This window comes from Bison bison, unplaced genomic scaffold, assembly GCF_000754665.1.
Source record: "Bison bison bison isolate TAMUID 2011002044 unplaced genomic scaffold, Bison_UMD1.0 scf7180017864348, whole genome shotgun sequence".
Taxonomy (NCBI): domain Eukaryota; kingdom Metazoa; phylum Chordata; class Mammalia; order Artiodactyla; family Bovidae; genus Bison; species Bison bison.
In genome coordinates this window covers 1,309,406-1,317,750 of record NW_011494920.1, presented here as the reverse complement: position 1 = coordinate 1,317,750, position 8,345 = coordinate 1,309,406, and the positions used below count along the sequence as shown (strand labels likewise).

General features: G+C 41.8%; 1 protein-coding gene across 1 annotated transcript in view; it reads left to right on the top strand.

The window, feature by feature from the left end:
* Positions 1-6: 6 nt before the first annotated feature.
* Positions 7-8,345, top strand: part of LOC104999211 — a 256,096-nt gene continuing 247,757 nt past the window's right edge. Inside the window, exon 1 of the mRNA XM_010854715.1 lies at positions 7-51. The gene's annotated coding sequence lies outside the window, so the exon portion shown is untranslated. The remainder of the gene's footprint in view (positions 52-8,345) is intronic.

Sequence of the window (8,345 nt, the reverse complement as noted above, 5' to 3'; positions counted from 1 at the left end):
GGCGGCCCCGGTGGAGTCGCGCCGCGACACCGGCGTCACTGGGGATCACGTGTAAGTCATAGGCGGCTTTCCGGGAGGTGCGGCAGGGAACCGCTCCGGAGAGCGGTGGAAGTGACGAGTCCAGGATTCCCACCTTCCGATCTCTTGTCGGTTCTGTTCGGGTCGGGTTACATGTGAAAGGCCGAGAAAGTTTTATTTAGTTCAAGTCTTGTGAATCATAAAGTTTTGGAAACGCGAACCGAAGAGCATGTGGGGGAGAAAATAAGGAAAAGGACCCAAAATTCGGATTGAAGAGAAGTTATTCATCAAGAAATGAACTAGGGTTCCTAAATGCGAGTGCCTTTCTTTTAACGTATGGTTATTAAAGTAAGGGCGGTACTGGCCCGGTATACATTTAGAAACGATCCACTTTTTTTTAAAAACAGCTATCTTTTTAATGAGCTTTCGTGGGATAGCTGTCAGGGCTTCCCTGATAGCTCTGTTGGTAAAGAATCCGCCGGCAAGGCAGGAGACCCCGGTTCTATTCCCTGGGTTGGGAAGATCCCCTGGAGAAGGGAAGGGCTACCCACTTCAGTATTCTGGCCTGGAGAATTCCGTAGACTGTATAGTCCATGGAGTCGCAAAGAGTCCTACACGACTGAGCGATGGGGAAACAATGACAGTGTGGGGTAGCGAAAAATACGTTGTCCCCAGAATGGGAGGAGAATAAGGAAAATGATAGATGAGAAAGAATGACAGTACTTTGAAAATAAACCCGGTGAAATCTTAACAGTATTTATGTTATGCTGACACTGGTTAACAATAAAGACTAGATGGAGTCATCATGTTTGTAGTTTTTCAACTTAAATTCCCAAGATTCTGAATAAGAATTTAGGCTTTCATCGGAGGCCTTTAAATTGAAAAATTACCTAATTATGTCTCCGTTAAGACTTGACTCCTATGATTGTGAAATCAGACCTTAATGGCCTGTAATACAGACGAAAATTTAAACAGCTGGTTCATTTAAAATGTATAATAGAAAAGAAGCAAACTTGTGAGTTGTTTACTTTGATCAATGGTGTTTGGGTTTCTACCAATTTACAAAGTGGTTACATTAATATATTTAATACATTGGTGAGGGTAATCGTGGGGCTTCCCAGGTGGTTCAGTGGTAAAGTATTTGCCTGCCAATGCAAGACAGGCAAAAGATGCAGATTCAGTCCCTGGGTCAGGAAGATCCCCTCAAGGGAATGGCAGCCTGCTCCAGTGTTCTTGCCTGGAAAATCCCATGGATGGAGGAACGTGGAGGGCTATAGTCCATGGAGTCTCAGATTGGACAAGACTAATTGGCTGAGCACACACAGGTGGATACTCTTGAAAAGAATAGCAGTTTAAACAGGATAGAAACTGGGTAGAGAAACTTGAGATCGAGTTAGTTTGTAGAAAGAGATTGATGATAAAAGAGAAATGAGGTAATTGGTGGATGTAAAAGTCATGCTCAGGAATAGCTTTGGAACTTTTTCTTTTCCAATAGATGGAAAGTAAAACTACAGAGAAAAGTTTGACTTTACTGGGAATGGTGCCACATTGGAAGACAAAAATAAGGTGAAAGTAGAACAGAGGAATGAATGGTAGGATTGTGAATTTACTGATTTAATTTAAAATCTAAGATGTAAAATTAACAATATTTATACATTATACCTTACATCCTATGTTACGTAATAAGGGAATGAGAGGAAAAGAGACAATATTTGTTATACATATTAATACACATTTGAAGCAAATGTTTTTGTTACATATACTAAGCAAATACATTACGCATTCATAATGAAATAAGGAATAAATGCTTGTGACAATAACAGTCCAGGTTCTGTCACTGAAGATGTGATTATAGTTGGTATTTTAACAACCTTTTCCCACTGTCTAATCTGTATTCCCTTTGCCTTCAGCAAGTACCTCAGCTGGTTGTAGTTCTTTGCCTGGTGGAGTGACCCAAACAAACCTTCATTTCTGAAGAGTCTGGGCTGTGAGTAGTCCTACCTGGGTTGGATTGTTGTAGATTTACACTGGCTTTAATCACAGAGCATGGTAATACCAAGAGATGCCCTAAGGGATATTATTCCAGACAGAGTGCATTCCTTATCTCTATTATAGAGTTGCTGTCCAATTTTCTCTTGGTAGTCAGGATCAGTCACTCCAGCCAACACAGTAACTCCCTTCTTTACCTGTTGATTTATAGATATGAGGAATTCAAGGTGGCCTAGTGGCATTCTTCACTTGAAATTCAATGGAATCACTGTTGCATTTCCTGGCGGAAGCATTCTACAAGCAGAGCATAAGGTCTCGAGAACAGGGAGCAAACATTTTGCTAGTAAGTCATTAGGAGAAATAGTTGAGTGGTACCACTCCCATTTCTACCGTTTCGTTTCTGGGCTTATGAATTCTGACTATGAGAAAAACGGCACCGGGTATTGGATGCTGATTCAAAGCATATAATCATTCTGGAAAACTTTGCTACAGTTCTGCAAGTTCTAGTCACCTTGCTGGAAATGCTGCTCTGCTATTCTGTCCAGCCAGCTGCTTCAGAGTGATGGGAAACATGGTAAGAGCAGTGAATTCTGTGAATGTGGGTCCAGTACCTCACTTCATTTGTTGTGAAGTGAGTTCTTGATCAGAAGCAGTGCTGCCTAGAGTACTACGATGGTGGATGAAGCATTCTGTAAGTTCATGGATGGTAGTTTTGGCAGAAGCACTGTGTGCAGGAAAGGCAAGTTTATATCTAGAGTCAATATTTATTCCAGTAAGAACAAAACATTTCCCCTTCCATGATAGAAAGAGTCCATGGTAATCAACCTGCCACCAGGTCACTGGCTAGCATTCAAGGCATGGTAACCCGAGGGTTGGTCTCTGCTGTTGGAAGGTTCAGTGCTCAGCAGTGGCCATAGCCAGGTTGGGCTTGAGGAGTGGAAGTGGAAGTCCATGTTTCTGAGTCCATGTCTAACCTGCATCCTTGTCACCAGGTCCACTTTGTCCATGAGAACATTGGGCAGTGATGGGGGTGGCTAGGGAAAAAGTGATTGGCTATAGAACAGGAATCATTCTGTAATCATATATCTGGCCATTTCTCTTTCCAATCAAAGTGAACAACCAGGTTCCCTGCTCAAAGTCTGCCTACTGGCAGAATTTCCTTCACCATTGCCCTTCAGGGATGTCCCAGAACAAGGGATTGTATTACTACAGACATCCACTTTTGGGTGGTGCTTGTATATTGTCCAGAATCATCTGTAAACAAGGCCAGAGTCTTCTCTTCCTCTGTCAGCTGATTTAGGGAACTCCCCATGAGGCCTTTGGTGCAAATTTATTTTTTACTGGTGTGCAAACCTCTTACCATTAAGTCTAGAGTAGTTCCTACCCCAGGTCCATCTTTCGCTCATCAAGCCCACTGAGCATAACACCATCAGTGTAATGGAGCAATGTGCTATCTTTTGGAAGAGAAAGGTAATCAAGATACCTGTGAATTAGATTATGACCCCTTACTTAGAACTGGAGAGTTCATAGTCCTCTGAGGTAGGAGAGCGAAATTGTATTGCTGTTGGCCTTGCTAGCTGGAAACTGCTTCTGCTGGTCTTACCAATAGATATAGAGAAAAAGCAAACAAACAAAAAACATTTGTCAGCTCAATAGCTGCGTGTCAGGTGCCAGGGGATGTGTTTATTTGCTCAGGCAATGGAGCTACATCTGAGAGAGCAACTGCAACTGGCCTGTCTGCCTGATTAAGCTTATGATGGTCCATTGTCATTTTCTGAGATGCATCTCTCTTCTGCACAGGTTAAATAGATGAGTTGAATGTGGATGTAGTGGAAATCACCATGCCTGTGTTTTTCAAGTCCTTGATTGTGGAACTAACCTACTGCTGTCTTTCCAAGAATAGGGCAGTGCTTGTAGTTTACTGTTTTCCTAGGTAGAGGCAGTTCTAATGGACTCCACCTTGCTATTCGCATTTGAATAACCCTCTCTCTGTAGGTCAGGGAGCCATTGTGGGGATTCTGCTAGCTGCTGAGTATATCTGTTCCAGTAATTCTGGTATTGGGAAATAACCACGGAATAGATTAGAGACCCCCTGGGCTCACTCAGTGTGAAACAGACTTGAGCTAAAATTCCATTGACCACTTGACCTCCATAAGCTCTTACTCTGACTGCTAGATCACAACGATGTTTTAGATTTCTTGGAATTAATGTCAGTTCTGAGTCAACACTGACATTAGTCCCCCAAAACACTAATTAATCAATTTCCTTTTGCCCAATCACAATTACCCTGGCAAAAACTGTTACTTTCAGAAAGGCTGGGAGAATGATTAACAGCATAAATTTTTGGCAGTTTATCCAATGGGTTCTGGACCTATAAACCAGATCAAATCTAGGAAATGAATGAGGGACCTTGAAACCTGTCTTTTTATGGTTCAGGTTAAATTTTTGTTCTCTTGACCTAGAATTTTCCTGCTTAGGCATCTCAAGAAAGAATTTAGTAGGCTTCCTATTTTTTTTTTTTTTTTAGGCTTCCTAACTATTGCATTTCTAGGAATGACATGCTCAACTAGCTAATGCCTTAGGTCTATACAAGTCAGACTATTCTGATTGCTGCTGCTTTGCTCTCCATTATGGTCACCATACTGTCCTTGCCTTTGGCAGATCCCTGCCAGCCAGGGTATAGTTACTCCCACTGCATTTAGGTTTTCCAGTTCAGTGACTGCAATCCCTGTTGTAAGGTCTGGCCTAAAACAAAGAGCAATCACAGAGTTCTTCAAAGATGTTGGGGTTCTTCTCAGAAGTCTGTTTCTCACGGTAGTGGTGAGAATATTTTCTGGACCTTCCCAGTGTGGATGCCTGGGTCTTAACTGTCAAATCCACTCTTGACATTTCAATCTCCCTAAGTCTTTGAATCTCTGTATTAAGTGAAGGCAGGTCTAGCATTTCTAATTTGCCCACTGCAGAGTGTCTGAGATCAGTAAGGGAATCAATGTAGATGGGAGAGGAAAAAAAAAAAAAAAGACCCTCTAAGATGGGGTGCTCCAACATTAAGATATTTGGAAGACTAGGAACAAATTTATTTGTTTCCTCCAGCCAAGTGTACATGCACAAGTGCAAGCATAGAGTAAGCAGAGAGGGTTGGACACTACCAGGGTTGTAGTTTAGCCAAGTACAGGGAAAAACAGAAAAAGATCTGGAGGATTAAGAGTGTATGCAAAGGAGTGGTTATGATTGACCATGCAGTTTAAGCTGAATAAGGATAGAAGTTTAGATATGAGACACAAGAAAAATATATTAGAATCAATGAATTGTTGGTTCTGGTGAGGTCAGAGGACTGTTGAAATTTTACAGTTTCCCAGTAGAAGTGGTGAGCTGGAAAAGCAGGAGATGGTAGTCAGAAAGTGAGATGCCTTAAGTTGAGACGATTGAGAGACAGTGCAGTTGTCCTTTGGTATCTGCAGAGGATTGGTTCAAGGGTCCCACATGGATGCCATAATCCATGGGTGCTCAGTCCCTTTTATAAAATGGCATTTGATTTGCCTGTGTCCTTTGTGCATCCTCTTGTATACTTTAAATCATCTCTAGATTGCTTATAATACCTAATGCAGAGTACAGATGACCCTTGAGCAGTGAGGGTGTTAAGAGCCCTGACTGTGCATTGGAAAATCCATGTATAACTTTACAAAGTCAGAAAAGCAAATATGGCATATTAACTCATATATATGGAATCTGAAAGGATGGTATGGATAAACCTATCTGCAGGGCAACAGTGGAGACACAGACGTAGAGAACAGGCTTGTGGAGAAGGGGAGGAATTAGAGGCTGGGAATTGAGAGAATTGAGAGAGCAGCACTGAAGCATATACATTACCAAATATAAAATAAATAGCCAGTGGGAATCTGCTGTATGACTCAGCTCAAACCCCAGGCTATGTGACAGCCTACAGGGGTGCGATGGGAAGGGAGGTGGGAGGGAGGTTCAAGAGGGAGGGGACATTTGTATACCTATGGCTGATTCACATTGATATAATGGCGGAAACCAACAATATTGTAAAGCAATTATCCTCCAATGAAAAATAAATAAAAAAACTTTATAGTCAGCTCTCTGTATGCTTGGTTCCACATCCACAGATTCAACCCGCTGTGGATCATGCAATACTATAGTATTTAGTAAAAACAAAAACAAAAAAACAACAACCCACGTGGAAGGACCTGTACTGTTCAATTACATCTTGTTCAAGGGTCAACTGTAAATATTATGTAAATAGTTGTCAGTGCACAGCAAATTCAAGTTTTGCTTTTAGAAACTTTTTAGAATTTGTTTCTGAATGTTTTTTGATCCACAGTTGGTTGATCTGGGATGCACAGATACGGAGGGCTGACGGTAGTTATTGAGAAAGATGAGAGTTGACGTTTGGCCCCATGAGTACGTAGCTGGAGTAAGGTGGAGAATAAAATCAGTGGAGGAGAGAAGGTTGAGGCATTGAGTAGCAGTGTATTAGGCAGATCATCTCTGTGGACATTGAAGGCTGCTGAGAGTAATGATAGGAGTAGGGCTGAAACAGTGTCGGGGAGTAAGGAACTGAAATATCCAGGGAACGGGAAAGGGAGACTGGCCTGGGGACTGTTTGAGCACTGCAGCAGAGAAGGAGACTTAGTGCTGTTATTTGAAGTCATAATACTTAAATGGGCAGGTTTATTGAGAGAAGAAGAGTGGTCTGGAAGGAGCAACGGGGAGCAGGCACGTCACCTCCACCTCCAGACTTAGTAGTGGTGGCCTTTGGGAGTTGAGAGGGCTGCAGGGCTGATCAGGTTTTACAGCAAGAAGGGAAGGGAATGTTTACAGAGAAGGTGAGTTTGCTGATGACTGAGTCTCACAGAACCCAGTGGAGAGTTTTCAGGTATTGGACAGGGATAAGAAATGGGTCTGAAAGGGAGATGTTCAGTCTTACGGAAATTAGAGTCCCGAAGATGAGAGTTAACTTTGGCTTCTTGTGACAACTAAAATCAGCAGGCATAAAGGGCATCATAAGATTCATCCTGATGAAAGTCTTTGAAAGAAGCTTTAAGTTCAGAGTGGAAACCATAATGAAATAAATGTGCAACTTCAGTGCCTATTCAAGGACAAGTTTGGGCTTGGATCAGTCATGAGTGAAATGTCGGCTGGCAAATGTCTGCCTTGTAAAAGGTGCAGGGTGGTTTATGGGGTTATGAAGGGATCTGAAGACCTTGGAGATAATCAAAGTTTATTATTCATTACCTTCAATTTACATCATCTAGCAATTATTGCTGCTATCTCAAAGACTTTCATCATCTGAAGAGGATCTTTCTCAAAAGCTAGGCAGTAATTTTCTGCCCTCTTGCATGAGAGGAGTTTGAATAGCAGTAGTATGTTGTTGATTTGTAGACATTTTACATGTTGTTGCATTCAAGCAAAATTTGAAACTTGAGATTTTGATTTTTGAAAAATAATCCCAAAACATCATAGCAGTTATAACTGGCTGAGCTTGAATTTCAAATAAAGAAATCATGGGGGACCCCAGACCTAAAAAATGGACATAATGTTTATGAAAGTGAAGGTCGCTCAGTTGTGTCCCAATCTTTGTGAACCCATGGACTGTCCATGGAATTCTCCAGGCCACAATACTGGAGTGGGTAGCCTTTCCCTTCTCCAGGGGATCTTTCTAACCCAGGGATTGAAAGATTGTTGTTGAACCACACAAGGACGCCAGGATCCTGGGCCTCCGGAGGAGAAGAATTAAATCCGGGGTCAGAGATGAGGCTTGATCATTCAGAGCTTTTGTGTAATAAAGTTTTATTAAAGTATAAAGGAGATAGAGAAAGCTTCTGACATAGGCATCAGAAGGGGGTAGAAATAGTACCCCCTTGCTGGTGTTAGCAATGGAGTTATATACTCTCCAATGAATCCAAAGAATGTCTGGAGGTTGTAAAGACCTTGCCAGACCTACTCCCATAATTTACATTTTAAGATAACAGAATTAGCCCAAAGGTTTAATCCAGAGACTGTCCTCAGGCAGGTTACATTATTGTTATATAATCCTTGTAAAGACCAGACCTACTCCCATAATTTATATGTTAAAATAACAGGATTAGCCCGAAGGTTTAATCCAGAGACTGTCCTCAGGCAGGATACATAATCCTAAGGAATGTAGAGGGAAAAAAGTTTGTCTTTTCTTCCTCCTTGAGAATTCCAGACCTCTCTCTCCTTGGGTACCCCTAGACTTCTTATAAACCTGCCTAGGAAATGACTCTCTCAGGATCAAACCCAGGTCTCCCGCATTGCAGGTGGATTCTTTTTTTTTTTTTTTTTTTTTTGTT